Here is a 17147-nt window from a genome sequence, read left to right on the forward strand (position 1 = left end):
GCCAGCATTTTTTAAAAAAAGAGGAATGAAGATCCAGATATGATTATGATCATTATTATTATGGCAATTTTAAAAGTTTTACTTATTTCTCAATCTTTTCTTTCTTGGCATAAACAAGGACTAAGGAATAAAATATAGATAAATAAAGCAGAATGATATCAAACAGAAATAACAGATTAGATTAGTATTCCCTTCATTTCCTTTTAGTTTTTAAGCTATCCCTGCTTATCATTTGTTTTCAGAGTCTTCTGTCATTATTTTCTCTGAATCTTTCTTAGTAGAAGAGGAAATGTGGATCAAAAGTACAGGTGCATACAGAACCTGAAGTAGCAGATTTTGACAGAAAAAGGGCATTTTGGATGAAAACACTGAACTTGAGGATCCCTTTTAATTATGTCTCCCTAAATTTTTCCAGGGACTATTTAGAGGATTATGTTTCTTTGCATTAGACTTACAAACTGGCACTTTCTGCTAATGTGGATTCTGTCATTTGGCATATAAGAGAGGTTGAATAAAAGAATGGAGTTATGGGGCTTACGGTCCATGTGGGGCTGTTGTTATCAATTTTGAACTCTGAATTTTATAGTATCAAAAATCTAAGTTCTGTGTGAGGAAAAATAGTTCCAATCACATTCTTGGCATCCTCCATGACCTAGTGTTCCCTGAACACAACATAAAAGACTGGTGTCAATATAGGCAAGGTGTCTGACATCATCCTAAATGACTCCAGCATTCTGAGCTCATTGTACAATGCCAGTATGGAGGGCAGAACCAGGAAGCATGTGGGCTGTCTTCTCTTCCATGTCTGATGCTGACAGGATTTCCCTGTGAGTGTGGGTTAGGAGGCCCACATGGTGGCCACAAAATAGCAAGTTAAATGGAGCAGCAAGGAAAGTAGTCTCTCTCTCTCTCTCTTTTTCTATCCTTTTCCCCTGCTCCTTTTTGACTAAATAAAATTATTAAATTGAAGGCCAGTCATGAAATTTTCCCTCTTATAGTTCCTAACTGATTTTTTCCCTTAGTAAGGTTTATCTTTTTGGAGATATTAGTAATGGATGGGTACAAAATTCTTAAGTACAGGCCCCACAGATTCTATTGTTTGACTATACTCAAATCTCTAACTAATTAACTAGCATACATAAGAAAAATGTGAAATTTACAAAAACCCACTATTTGATAAAAACTGCTAGGAAAATTAGAAAACAATATGGGAGAAATTGGGCCTAGATCAACATCTCATACCCTACACCAAGATAAACTCAGAATGGGTGAATGAATTGAATATAAAGAAGGAAATTATAAGCAAATTAGGTGAGTACAGAATAGTATGTTTGTCAGATGTATGGGAAAGGAAAGATTTTAAAACCAAGCAAGAGTTAGAAAAAATCACAAAATATAAAATAAATAATTTTGACTACATTAAACTAAAAAATTTTTGTACAGACAAAACCAATGCTACCAAATTTAGAAGGGAAGCAATAAATTGGGAAAAAATCTTTATAACAAAAAAACTCAGACAAAGGTCTAATTACTTAAATATACAAGGAGCTAAATCAATTGTGCAAAAAATCAAGCCATTCCCCAATTGATAAGTGGGCAAGAGACATGAATAAGCAATTTTCAAATAAATCAAAACTATCAATAAGCACATGAGAAAGTGTTCTAAATCTCTAATAATTAGAGAAATGCAAATCAAAACAACTCTGAGGTATCACCTCACACCTAGCAGATTGGCTAAAATGACAACAAGGGAGAGTAATGAATGTTGGAGGGGATGTGGCAAAATTGGGACATTAATGCATTGCTGGTGGAGTTGTGAACTGATCTAACCATTCTGTATGGCAATTTGGAACTATGCTCAAAGGGCTTTAAAAGTGTATCTACCTTTTGATCCAGCTATAGCACTGCTTTGATTATACCCCAAAGAGATCATAAGGGAAAAGACTCATACAAAAATATTTATAGCTGCGCTCTTTGTGGTGGCAAAAAATTGGAAAATGAGAGAAGTCCTTCAATTGGGAAATGTGTTATCTGTTGGTCATGGAATACTATTGTACTCAAAAGAATAAAGAACTGGAGAAATTCCATTTGAACTGGAAAGACCTCCAGGAACTGATGCATAGTAAAAGGAGCAGAACCAGGAGAACATTGTACACAGAGACTGATACACTGTGGTACAATCGAACATAACGGACTTCTCTACTAGCAGCAATGCAAGGATCCAGAGCAAGGCTGGGGACTTATGAGAAAGAAAACTAGCCACATTCAGAGGAAGAAGTGTGGGAGGAGAAACACAGAAGGAAAACAACTACTTGAACACATGGGCTGATGGGAATATTATTGGAGATGTAGACACTAAATGATAACTCTAGTCTAACTATCAATAATATGGAATTAGGTCTTGACCAATGATACATGTAAAACCTAGTGGAATTGTGAGTCAGCTAAGGGGGGGTTAGGAGGTTTTGGGGAGAGGGAAAAAACATGAAATATGTAACTATGGGAAAATATTCAAAAGAAAAAAAAGAAAAATGTGAAATTTGACAGTCTTCTTTTCAGGTGTTTAAGCAATTTTACCAAATGAACAACTTCCCTCAAAAGACAAATTATTTCTAGAGTTCATGAATGAATAACAAGAAATTAACATATTTAGATGAGGTCCATACAAGCCAATCTACAACTAAGAAAGACAAATATCTTATTTTAATACAAATTTCTCTCAGAAGAGTTAATTCTTCCTATCCTGTAGAAGATCCCTGTCAAGGTTATAATAACCTTAAACCCTTTGGTGAGAAAGAATCAAAGAAAGCACCTTTGTTTATAGAACTATTTTTCCCTTTCACCAATGTTTTATTTTTATTTTTCACTTAATGTTTTATTTTTTATTTTTATCTCTTCAAAATATTTACTGGCCAAAAAACTAGGACATATTTAATGGAAAAATAATAATAAAACAGATAAAATATTGATTGTTTTACTGTGAAAAAAGAGGAAGACCAAATTACCAATATCAAAAATGAAGAGTGAATTCACTACCAGTGAACAGGGAATTAAAGAAATTATTAGGAAATATTTTACCTAATTATATACCATTATGTCTAAAAAACCTAAATGAAATAGAGAATTATTTTTAAAAATATAAACTGCCCAGATTAACAAAAGAGGAAATGGAATACTTAACCCTATATTAGAAAAAGAAATTGGACAAGCCATAAATGAACTCCCTAGGGAAAAAAATCACTGGAACCAGATGTAGTCATAAGAAAAGCCTATCAAACATTTTAAGAACAATTAATTCCCATATCATATAAATCATTTTGAGAAATGGGCAAGAGAAAGATCCTACCAAATTCCTTCTACAACATAACTATGGTGCTGATACCTAAACCAGGAAGAACAAAAACAGAAAATGAAAACTATAGACCAATTTTTACAAAGAATGCTAATGGAAAAAAATTAATGTAATACCAGCAAGAAGATTACAGCAATATATCACTAATACTATGCACTATGAACATGTATAATTTGTACAAGGAATTCAAGGCTGATTTGATATTAGGAAAACTATCAGCATAATTGATAATATCAATAAGAAAATCAGAAAAATAGAATTGTCTCAATGAATACAGAAAAGGCTTTTGACAAAATACAATATTTATTCCTATTTAAAATACTGGAAAGATTATTCTTTAAAATAGAGAGTATTCTTTAAAATAAGTAGCATCTGTGCAAAGCCATTGGCAAACATTATCTGTAATGAGATTAGCCAGAAGTAATCTCAATAAGACTAGAGGTGAAGTAAAGATAACTATTATCAACATTATTATTCAGTGTTGTACCAGAAACACTAGCTGTAACAATAAGAGAAGAAAAAGAAATTGAAGGAATCTGAATAAGCAATGAGAAAACAAAACTATGACTTTTTGCAGATGACATGATAGCATTCTTAGAAATCCTAAAAAATCAATTTAAAAACTAGTTTAAATTACTAACAACATCAGCAAAATTACAGGTTATAAAATAAACCTACATAAATCATTAGCATTTTTATATATTATCAAGAGAGTCCAGCAGGAAGATATAGAAAGAAAATTTCAGTTGAAAATAATTGAAGACAATATAAAATACTTGGAAGTCTACCTGTTAAAACAAACCAAGGAACTACATAAACATAATTACAAAACATTTCTCACAAAAATAAAGTCAGATCTCAACAACTGTAGACATATTCATCACTCATAGGTTGGCTAAGTCAATATAATAAAAATGTCAGTTCTACTTAAATTAATTTATTAATTCGATACCATATCAATGAAACTACCAAAAAGTATTTTATGAAGCTAGAAAAAATAATAAATTTATCTGGAAGAAAAAGGGATAAGAAAAATCAAGGAAATGAATTTTAAAAAGTGTGAAGTACTAGATCTTGCAGTGTATTACAAAGTGATCATCATAAAAACAATCTAGTACTGGCTAAGAAGTAGAGTGCTGGACCAGTGGAATAGATGAGATACACAATACATGGTAGTAAATAAACATAGTAATCTAGTGCCTGAGAAACACAAAGATGAAGCTGTTTGGGAAGCCAGGGGATTACCTTTGCTTGTGCCTGATAGGAATTGAAACAAGAGAACTCTAGGAAAAACAAACAGATTTCTTGTGAAGCATGGCTGGAAATAGGTTGGACTAGATAGCATAGACAGAAGGACCTAGAATTAAAGGATTGTTAAGGTAATTGTGTCTAAACTGAATAAAACTTGAATTTTGTTTAATTTAATTTAATTTAAATTTCTATAATTAGAATAATTTATAATACAAAAACATCCTCTGCTGAGAATGCTCTGCCTTCAATATTTTATAATGAAGAGAGGCACAGGACATAAGGAGAGGATTGTGTCTATCTTCAAGGTGATAGAATCCAAAGTGGCTCTGAATCCTTACCTGGAGACACAAAATGTGAAGAGTCAGCAGGGCAGCTTCAATCATCTATAGGAAGATCACTGTTCAAATACAGGATGACCTCTGAAGTCTCTTTCAGCACTGAAGTTTTGTGATGTTGTAATCCTAAGAGAAGAACCTCAGTCACTCTCAAGAAAGAGATGCCCAGGGATCCCTTCTACATTCTACAAACTGAAGCTTAGGTCACTGAACATAGTCACACCGTAGTCTCAAATTAGTCTGGCAAACCTTAGGGTCCTCAGAAAAGTTTGAATAATTATCATCCATTCAGAATAAAGAAGTAAAGGGACTTCGAGTTCCCCAGGCCATGAGGCTTTCTGCATCATAGTCCTATTCTTACATAAAGGTGAGTCAGACTTCAATGTATTTTTTTAAAGGATCAGTTTCAAACCAAAAGAAGACAGTTAAGTGTACTCCTGTCCTTGATTTTCAATGATTTGGATGAAAAAAAAATAGTTATAAAATTTTCATTTGGCATGGAATGAATAAAGACTGCTAGTACACTGAATGAGAGAAATCAGGATCCAGAAGAATCCCTATGGGGGAAAAGAAAGATGAGTTAAATTACACAAAATAGAGACTTAGAAAATTTATGTTACTCTGGGTCAAGTACTAGGCTAAGTGCTAATGTTGCAAAAATAAGCAAGCAAGACTGCCTCTGACACAAGGAGCTTGTATACTAATATGGGAAGACAACACATAAAGAGGAACTGGGGCTGAGGGATAAGGATGATGACCAGAGTGGAGGCAGCTTGATGAGTGAGAAATGGTCCATAGAGTCTTGGTTTCTGGCAAGATAAGGCAGTAAATCACAGTCCAGCTCACCTATAATTCTTTTGTTTTCCCTTTCACACACGGAAGTATATCATTCTATCAAATTATTATTAACAATAAGAACTGGGTGTCCAAGGAACAGAACTGAAGGTTTTTGGATAAAGGAGGGGAAAAGATAAGGATAATGGCTTTATAGTACATAGCATGGGGCATAAATATATGGGAATAAATATGAAGTACAACTCTTTAGTTAAAAAATCAATTGCAAATGTCTAAAATTAATAAAATATAGTTTAACAGCAAATCATGTGAAAAAGACCTGAAGGTTTTGTTGGACCATCAGTTCTATATTAATCAATATCATAGCCTCAGCCTGAGCTAAGAAAGTATAGAATGAGGGAGGTGAGTGTCCTCCTGCCTTGTGCCCTGATCTGACCCCTTCTAGAATTGTACATTCTAGGAAATGTATTTTAGGGATCACATTTCATTGACAGAATAATACTTTTCTGGACAAGGAGAACAGTATGTTGTATGTTATATGAGGAAGGAAGAAGAGAATTCATATGTTTTTCTCAAAGAGAGATTTAATTGAATTGTCTGATTTCTTTTAAATTCTTGAAATTCCATAGCAATTCTTTGGAAGTGGAAGCAGCCTTATTCCATTTGGCTCAAAAAAGCATGAAATTTCCAAGGACTGAGAGTTAGAGTCCTTCTGACAGTTTCAGAGATTGCCTCTTAAGTGAGGGACTTCCCTGTCCCTGAATATGCTCAGACAAAAGCTAGATAGCTGTTCATAAGCAAATGCAGTGCATGGAATCCTGAATGAGATAGGAAATTAGAAGAAAGGAAAAATTGTTCCAATACCAAGGTTCTCTGAATATAGTGAATGTATACAAAACCAATAATTTAGGAGACTAGTACTTAGTCTTTGCACTATACAAGATATCTCAGGATCATTTCAACTTTTCTCCTCTCTAAGGCATTGAAGACATGATCCCATTCAAAAAGAAAAGTACACATATTTGAGTCCTGATTGATTACACACACACACACACACACACACACACACACACACACACACACACACACACTGTTGGAGGGTGAATGGACATATGATGGATGGCATTTATTGCAGTTTACTGCATCAGTAATTCTCAAGACCCAAGGCTGAGGGTTGGTCCATCCTTGCCTCTTATTTCCTGATGTGATTCAGCAGTAACATGGATATTGCTGCTTTCTTTAGTCTTCCATAGAGAACTGTGATTCAACCCATTGCAAGGTTGAGGGACAGAAAGAAAGGAAGATGAAATTCATATTTTACCCAGGTACAGCTCATCTCTAATGTTTAACGACCCAGCACTTGGCTCTGTGCAGAGGGAAGAACACATTTTAAAAACAGAAATCAGGATAGAGTAGCATTTGTCCAGAAAAAAATAGGACGTCTGATAGGAAATTCAAGGACCAGAGTCTCAGAAGTTTTAGTCCTGAGATTCACTAATCTCATTTAGGAATGGTTTTTGGAAGAAGCAGGAATGACGGAATTGGACAAGAGAGAGCATTTGTAGAGAGAGACCTCTCTTGTGCCTAAGGCATCACTTGGAGGAGCTATTGATGGACATTAGGTTGATTTCTGATAGTGACATTCACATTCCCCAATCTTGTCATTTCTTTCCCTTGGGATTGGGCAAAGTTATATATTCTCCTGGATATCTGAGCCTAAATAAGGTTTAACTCCCCACCCATAACATGAAGCCATTATGGAGTAGTATTACCCCAGAGTCTCCGAGAATAACCACACCACTTGCTATTTATATGGCATTTAAGACATTCCAGAATTAGACCACTAATCAAGAGTTCTTAACCTGGGTGAACAGAGCCTCAAAGTGTCTGTAGACAGATTTCAGGGGATCTGTGAATCTGGATGGGAAAAATAAATCTTCATTTTTTCACTAACCTTAGATTTGCTTTGCAATTCTATATATTTTGTTTTATACATTTTAAAACATTCTGAAGAGGGGTCCATAGGCTTCGACAGACTGCCAAAGGGATCCATAACGCAAAACAGGTGAAGAACCCCAGGTCCCATCTATTATCTCCTTTTACTCTCTCAATGAGTACAGAGTATGTGTGGTTATTTATCTGAGCTCCACAAATGGGAAGTATCTTGTTCCCTATTACATAAATAGTCAACTAGACTTAGAATCAAGGCTTCTTGATTCTTTGCATTGAGACTATGATCATCATATTGTACTTTCCCTTTCAGATAAATTGACAGACCTGGACTCTCAACTGGCTCCCCCAGTGAAATGTTCTTACTGTAAACTCCATATTCCCTTGGCTGCTTATATTTTGTTTCATCCTGCCTACCTAATGGATTTTAGATAATGATTAGACTCTTAGTTCTAGGGTTGGAAATATGTCAAAGGACCATCCATTAATACACCCTCTTCATTGAACCCTCATGAAAGAATCCAACCTCTTCAAAGTTCAGCTCAAATTATTTCTTCTTCAGGAAACTTTCCTTAATTCCTCCTTTCCAGAAGTGATTCCTCACTCTTTTGAACTCTAAAAAATGCTGTTTGAGTTTACTTCCCATTTGTCATATTCTAAATTTCCATATTCTATCTATTCTTTATTCTATACATAAACTATCTATGTGTACTATATTCTATATGTACTTCATTCTATCTATATATTATATTTTAGACACTACATATATCCATTTGCTTTATTCTATACATATCTGAATATACTATATATTTATCCATATACTATATCAGATTCTACTTTTTCATAGTCTATCTATATTACATTCATATTCCATCATACCTAATCATAGTTTTCATTATTTTTGTATTTCATCCTAGACTGGAGGAAAGATTATGGCCTATTAATGTCTTTATTCCCTCTAAGATCTAGCATAAAGCTTGGATCATTGTTAGTTTTCAATAACTGTTGATTCCTAAATGAACATAAAATTGGAAAAGTAGGGTGGGGCTAGATTATATGAGTATTTAATTACCAATCTGTACAATTGGATTAAATCTAGGCATTGGAAAGCTAGTGTAGGTACTAGAGGTGTAGATCAGAGGGAGAAGAGACAAATGGTATAGAAACCAGCTGAAAAACTGTGGCAAGAATCCGTTTAAGACAGCACAAGATTCTATACCAGAAGAATAGCCATAGGAATGAAGATCAGAAAAATGAAATATTGTTACAAGAGATATTTAGAAACTTCAGTGGGCCTAATTTATTGTTATACTTGTATCTTCCTCTTTGGGTGTCCTGCTTTGAGTAAGTGCTTTCTCACAGAATAGGCAATTTAAAAAGATTACAGAATTGAATTGGGAGGATTCATGAGACCCAGAATAGAACTTAGTGGCTCCTATATCACCATGAGAGATTGAGAGCGCAGCATAATTTCTACCACTACAGGAGTAATGAGGTCCCATGGAAGTTCTACTCCCTCTACCCACAAGTTCTTCTCTTTTGGCAGAAAATAATCGCCCAGGGGCACCTTTTAAAAATCTAATTAAATGAACTTAAAGGGAATGTTTGATTTCTCAGTGATTGTAACTAGGAACTTAGCCCAGCAGTGCTTCTATACTAAGATACCCAGAATGACCAGATACAAAAGTTCCCCAGAAAGCAGGAGTGGAGAATTCTCAATATTAATTCTCAATATCTAAAAAATCATAGGGCTTTGTGAGAACATGAAATGTAATCATCAAGTTAAGACCACATGCATTTAGGGTATGGAGAACTCTGTTTCTGATGCAGTGGATAGAGTGCTGGATGTCAAGAGTCAGGAAGATGAGTTGAAATCCAGCCTCAGGAACTTAGTAGCTGTATGTCCCTCAAGAAGTCACTTATCCTCCATTTCTCTCATGTTCTTCATTTGAAAAATAATGATAACAATAGCACCGACCTCTCAAGGTTTTTGTGAGGATCAACTAAAGCAATTTGCAAACATCAAAGCACCATTAACATGCCAAGTAGGAGATGCCATCAGGGCATAAGTCTTCTAGAGCTTCTTTGTTTCATGTTTGATAATTGTATTTCTCATTATTTTTGTCATTCATGACTTGATATGTTTTACCCCCTCCTTTCCTCACTGTAGCCTGTCAATCTCTGGCTCTTGACTTAAAGATCTATTTGACCCTGAAACCATTTATCTGCTTCTCCAAAACTATCTGTTTATAACAGTTTGGGGAGAAAACTGTTATGATTATAATAACAGATAGTTTTGGAGAAGCAGATAAATGGTTTCAGGGTCAAATAGATCTTTAAGTCAAGAGCCAGAGATTGACAGGCTACAGTGAGGAAAGGAGGGGGTAAAACACTCCTGATTCTCAAACCCCTCCCCCTCTAACTGCTTCTGCTTCAGTTGGTAATGAAGACAGGAATAAGATTCTTCTAGTGAGTTTCTGTTATGGCTGAAATCCCAATAATGTTTCTTTCTTAAATTTATATTCCTCTCAGGTCAGTTAGAGGAGATATATAGAAATTATTTATCTAACTGTTGAGGACAGAGGAGATCTTAAACTGGCAGCCAACAGGATTCAATCTAGAAGTTCAGACTGAATTGTAAGTATCATCCAAATAATTATCAGGCATAGCTTTGAAGGTAAAAAGTTATATTAGGAATTAACAAGGAAAATTATAGAAATCAATGAAGGGTTAGGATAAAAGAAAGGTGACCCTGATCTGTTAAATTGATGCCCCCTTCCCCCTCTTCACTGGAGGGATGAAGCACTTAACTAAAACTGGCTCTCTTGCTATAGATAAATATCTTACTCTCTAATCGCTAAGTAATTATATAATTATATTAATGAAGAATAGTAATGACAAATAGGCTAACCCTATGAGTAGAAATCACTAGCTTATACTACAATGGTTTCTCAGGAGAAACCCTAAGTCAGGAGAAAAAGGCAGAGTCTCTGCTCACATCCAATCCCACAAATTAACTCTCTTCAACCCTTCTCAACTGCCCCTCACCCAAAGTTCTCCAGGGGGGTCCCCTGGAATTCTGGGTGAGGCTCTCCCTGTACCTTTGCAGGGATTCCATGCTTTGCATCTGCACACAACAATAGTGCTCAATAAATGCTTATTGTTTGATTCAAGAGGTCTCTTTTTGAAGGCCCCTAGTGATAGGGAGTTCAATCCTCTTGAGATGGCTCATTCTATTTTGGAAAGGTCCGTTTTCTAGAAAGCTTCACCTTACATCACGTTGAATCTTTCTCTCATCAGCATCTAAGTCTTGCTCCAAGATGTGGCCTTCTGAATGGTACAGAACAATCTTAATGCCCTACATAACCCCTCAGTTACAGGAAGACTCACTCATACTGTACCAAGACTTTTTTCCTCCTAGTTAAAAATTCCAAGTTATTTAAAATGATACTAATATGCCATGGTTTCTGGTCTCCTTGGCATCATCATTACCCTGTTTTGGATGGATTATGGCTTGCAAATATTTTTAAGATATGGTACTTTGAACTAAACATAATACTTCCAATATATTCTGACTAGGGACAAGTTCATCTGGATCATTGCGACTACTGATATATACCTTGTGCCTCTTTCAAGACAGCATGAAATCATATTATCATATCATATTGAACCTACAGTCCACCAGAACCCCCAGAACTTTTTCAAAAGTACTATTTTCTACCTGTCCTCTTACTCACTTCTTATATTTAATGTTTTGAATTTAAAGGTAAGGTTTCATATTTTTCTCTTTTCAGTTTTCCTTTTCTCAGATTTAGCTCATTTCTCTAGCCTGTCCAATAAACAAATGAATGGGTTAGCAAGGGAATATGAATGAGCTGGAGGCAATAGTCCTGTCCTCCAACTGCTCAAGGCTTCGGGACCAATAGGAATGGAGAGTAGGCAAACTGTTGGGAAAAAAAGATAACCTAGGAAGTGGCTTGAAGTTCAGGTAGAATTGACTGATTGTTCTTCCCTACATTTTGGCTCCCTAAACTTAGAGAATCTCTCTTTGATTGGTAATGGTTGTCTGGTTCACCTCAGCCTTTCCAGCATCATCTCACACTTATTACAATAACCCACATGGCCTGGTCCTTAGATTCAGTATTTCCTTTTCCCCCTCTCTCACCTGCCCCATTTCCCTTAGCTACAAATTTTCTTTCCTCCTCTTTGATGCCCTTAATTACTGGTACATTTGGTTCTGGCCTCTGGAAAATGACAGTTTTATATAAATTCCCAAACTGATGACTTAGTATAGCTGTAATGGTGAGCTCTCTGTCATATTGCCATTTTCCCACTATGGTGCTCTAGAGAACAGACAGCACCAACAAAACTTTTTCCAATGCCTGATAAATTAGCCATGTTATAGAAAATATTTGAGACCTTGAAATCCAAAAATCATTATTTTTGAATAATTATTCAGTCATTATATGGAAGAAGGTGGCCAACATCCCAGGTAGGAGAGACTGTTTTGTCTAAATCCAGGAGTAGTTATGCTTTCTGAGTTGTTATTCACCCTGCATTTATTTTCTTAGGCCAAGAATATATCATGCACTTAGAGTGTGCTAAGTATTTGTTAAGAACCTACTCAGTGCTAGTCTCAGGGCATAGAAAAACAAAATTACAAAGTCCTTGCCCCCACAAATCTTATATTACATTGGAAATGGGAAGTAGTTAGGCTAGATTCTAGACCACCCATCCTTGCTCAGAATAGAGTTACAGTACAATGGGAAAGCAAGCTCCTTTCAAGACATGGACATTTTGTCTTTTTTTTTTTTTACGCTTAACTTTCTTTCTCTCCATCCTGTATCTCACTGCTAGGGCCTCAGTAATTCTTGGTCCTGGTTATGCTAGATATAGAGGCATTTGCTAATTTTACTCCATGCTCAGACCCCCACAACATCACAATGGTACTTCAGTGCAGGCTCTTGATTGAGAAGACCAAATTGCTATATAAAGGAAGAAATACTGTGAACATAAATATGACTTTCCCCTCTCTCCTTCCTGGTAGAACTTGGGTCTAATTTGCCAGTTATCCCATTACCATCAACACACAGAACTTGAGTGACATCAGTTTGTTCAGTTCTGCTACTGAAAGACCCATGACTAAGAATACTTATATCAGCAACAACTATATCTTAAATCCTACCATAGTTGCTAACCATCTCCTACATCAGGTCACATTACTTTTAGGGATACATATTGAAAATATGGCAGAGAAACTGTCCCATGGTCAGGTCTTCAACTGTAAAGTCTTGTTTCAAAGGCTCAGTCTAGGTCTTTTCATTTACCAGGACAAAGAGAATTGTCCTATGGGAGTTGCCATACTGCCACCAAGGGTATTTCCCAAAAGCAAGGGTCTAATAATGCTACTCCCATGCTCAGAAAAGATCCAGTGGCTCCCTTTTGCCTCTAGAATAAAATACAAATCCCTCTTGGTCATGAAATTCCTTCACAATCTGGCTTCTGCCTTTTCAGGTGAATTATACTTAATTCCCTTGCTCTTACTCTATAATTCAATCAAATGGATCTTCTTGCTGTTCCTTACATGTGGAATTCCATCTCCTGTCTCTGTGCTGGCTCTCAGAATTAGCTGTTCCTTCATGCCTGGAATGTGCTTGCTCTTCCTTTCCACTTTTTAATACCTCATTCTATCAAAGATCAGTTTTATGTGAGACCTAACTAGTGCCCCTCCCCAAATTACTTCTGATAAATATTTGTTGATTTATTGATTGGCACATCAGAGCTACTTATCAAAAAATCTCTGTCATGATTCTATCCTCTAACATTAGGATCTCCTGTCCTTGAGACCCATTCTGATGGACTAGTTGACAGTCACCAAATTGAACAAAATATTCACCAAATTGAACATCTGTGGAGCATATGGTCTAGACCTGAAACAAAAGAGGGATGAGTGAAAGATGTCTTTCTGGAGACAGTACAACTTCTATGAACTTCATTGAATGAATCATATGTACCATTTGGGTTTTATACTATACCTCAGAAGTATTTCAGAGGTTTACAAAACTTCCTCCAAGATCTATTGTATTAAAGGGCAGTAGCTAATCTTGATGATATCTTCATGCTTCCAGGACCCTCTATAGCACATCAAATGGGTATGTGCTACCTTATCATATTTATATCAGTATCAATTTTGTCAATTTGGCTTTTGTTACATAAAAAAATGAAGAAAAAAGAAGGAAATATAATTTGGAAAGCATATGAAAGTTGGCATAAATCCTTTTAAGGTAAAGGCCATCTTGAACAGCAGAGAGCTCCAACTCCACAAAAGATCTGTAATCATTCCTCTGTGGGATATTATGGTCACGTTATCCCTAGCTTCTGTGATGTGACAGTACCATTCCACAATCTGTTATTGTACTCCAGGTGTTTCACTGCATGTAGAAGGCAGAGGGTGTATTTAATAATCCTAGGAACTAGCTCATAGGTAACCTCAAACACTGGATTTTCTTGCATTCAATAAAACAATTAAAAATGGACACTGATATCCTCAGGCCCAGTTATTGACCTTTCAGGCAGGATGTCATCAGTACCCAAGAGAGAATCAGCCTTATATAGTCTTAAGTTCATATTTGTCCATCCCTCCTGGTAATAGTCAATAATCAGTTCTCTGGATCTGTGATAACAGTCTCTTGGTGGGACCATATAAGTCTATATGGTACATTAAGAAACTAGTTTCAACATGATTTTGGTCAATATGTCCAGTCATGAAATAAATGTCAGGCCCATAATCCAATAGGGTGGCTATCAGACTTGTCATTATTCAGTTGGTTAATCTAGTAGCCTGATAAAGAAATTATGTTCCCCACTTGACATCTATCACACCATATTTGGGAGTTTTTGCACCATGTTTCTTATAACAGTTTTAACTTGATGCCAAATTAAATTATCCAAATTCCTACCAAATCCTGATAATGGTAGATTGGTAGGAAGAATGCATTTTTCAGGCTTTCTTTTATACAAAGAAGTATTGTGGCTACTTCTATAATCTAGGAGACTTACAGGGCAAAAGAGCTAAAGAGAAAATATAAAAACTAGCATGCAGTGTATGTTCTTCAGAATCAGGAGAAGCTTCATTCCAACACCACTTAATCAAATCATAGTCTAAATCCCATGGAGATATTCTTCGGGGAGTGATAATATTTATATTTTCAGTTTTATACAGATGGCTGAGTAGGTTTGAAAAAGGAGGGACATGAGTCCCTTGTTGACGCAGAGCTCTAAAATCTTCAGAATAGAAACCTAAGCTTCTGGGAAATAGTTTGAGGTTGGATAATGTGTCTGTCCTCTGATGGTTCCTGATTTGGAGCTTTCTTGACTTCAGCAACATGGGGCTTCAACTTCAACTTGAAATTCCCTGATTGGTACTAGATTCTTGCTCAACTCAGTCTACTATTAGCCAATAGCCACCTTGCAGAGAAAAATACCCAATATGGACTCTGTTTAGAACATTCTTGTCTCAATTTCTCTTACTCCCAACTGACAATTACTCTTGCCCAAGTATTTTTTCTAATTAATTGCATATGGCAGGTCTGCCTCAAGGAGAACATGACACCAAAGTCTTTTATTTTTTATTTTTTTTAAAACTCTTAACTTCTGTGTATTGGCTCATAGGTGGAAGAGTAGTAAGGGTGGGCAATGTGGGTCAAGTGACTTGTTCAGGGCCACACAGCTGGGAAGTGTCTGAGGCCGGATTTGAACCTAGGACCTCCCGTCTCTAGGCCTGACTCTCAATCCACTGAGCTACCCAGCTGCCCCCAAAGTCTTTTAGATTCTGATCCTGTCAACTAATGCTCCTGTCTTCTCCACTTTGTATTAGACAACATTCAGATGAGAGGGAGAGAAGACTTGAGACTGATATAGAGTTTGCAGGCCAACGTGTCTAGGAAGGTGGGGGTGCCCTCAACAATGACAAGAAAGTTCAAAAGAGGGGAGGTTTTGTTTGGAGAGAGAATGAGTTCTGTTTTGAACATGGTGAGTTTCAGATGCCTATTCTGCATCAGTCAAGCTATAGGCCACATCTGGAATAGAGTGCTAATTCTAGAAACTCTCATGTTAACTTGTTAATAAGAAGAAAGTAATTAAGCTGGTATGGAGGCTAGAAACCATGCCATCTGGGAATTAGCTGAAGAAGCAAGACTTTTTATGTTTTTATGCTTCTAGAAAAAAGATTTTGTGGAAACATAAAAGATGTCTTCAAATTCTCAAAGCCTGTTTTTTCATTCTTTTGATTTTGTTTTGTTGTTACTTGATTTCTCACCAAATCATTACTTTCTAGTTGCTCAATTCTGATTTATAAGCCCTGATTTTCCTTCATCAGCTTATTGGTTTCCTTTTTCTTTTCTTCCATTTCTTTTCCCCACTTTTACTCTGCCTCTCTGAATTGGTTTTTGAAATCTTTTAGAGCTCTTCCAGAACCTGTGTCTAATCCATATTTTTCTTTAGGACTTTGCATGTATTTGCTTTGCTTTCACTGTCCCCTTCAATATCCCATGTATGTGCCTTTGTCTCCATAAAAATTCTTTAGAGTTAGGTTTTTCCCTATCTTTTTATAGGTAGGCTCTGTTTTCTGGGTGGTTCAAGTACCCTTTTAAACTTTAGTCCTACATGGAAGCTACCCTTAGCTTTTTTCTGGGTTTCTTCCAGTTTCAGTTCTTCCAATAAGCCCTTAGGTCATCATAATATCTTGAGAAGGCTGGGAGTTCTGAGGGTCTCTTCCCACTGTTAATTCAATTAACTCTTGAAATGCTTATAGATTAAAGACTCAGGCTTGGGCATAAATTTTTAGTTTCACTCTAAGACTGATCAGGTCAGAGACTTCTCAAATTCTAGCCCCAGGATTAGGTGCAAGGTTTTGGTCTTACTGTATATGTGATCCAATTAGGAACACAGTTGATTCCCCTGTCCTGGAGTTTTACCCTAAGACCCTGGCAGAAGAGCCAGACTCCACTTGGATCAACCAACTACCCTAAACTGGGATCTATGTCCTCACCACAGGCCCATACTGGGACTCATGACTTCTCTCTGGGTCCACACAGATCAGCCCTCTTCAGCACAGACTACCCTGGAATGGACTGGGATTCTGGACTTCACTATAGGATTGAAACTTCAATGGGTATGCAGTGGCTTGGACCTTTATTTGCTCCAGCAAGGTCTTAGGATCTGAATATTGGCTAGGGCTTAGGTTCCAAAGATGGAACAGCAGATGTGGGGTAGGGGTGTGTGGCTTGCTCTTTACTCCTTGATATAGCTTCTTGCTGACTGTGCTCCCCTCTCACCATAGATGTTCTCTGCCCACCTTTTAGATCTTTCTTTTCTTGAAAGTTGTTTTTCTGTTTCCTTGTTGGTTCTTTCACTCCTGTATTTGTTTTGTGGTGTTATTTTAATATTAGTTGGAGGGGATTCTC

The sequence above is a fragment of the Gracilinanus agilis genome, chromosome 2, assembly GCF_016433145.1.
Source record: "Gracilinanus agilis isolate LMUSP501 chromosome 2, AgileGrace, whole genome shotgun sequence".
In the NCBI taxonomy this organism is placed as follows: Eukaryota; Metazoa; Chordata; class Mammalia; order Didelphimorphia; family Didelphidae; genus Gracilinanus; species Gracilinanus agilis.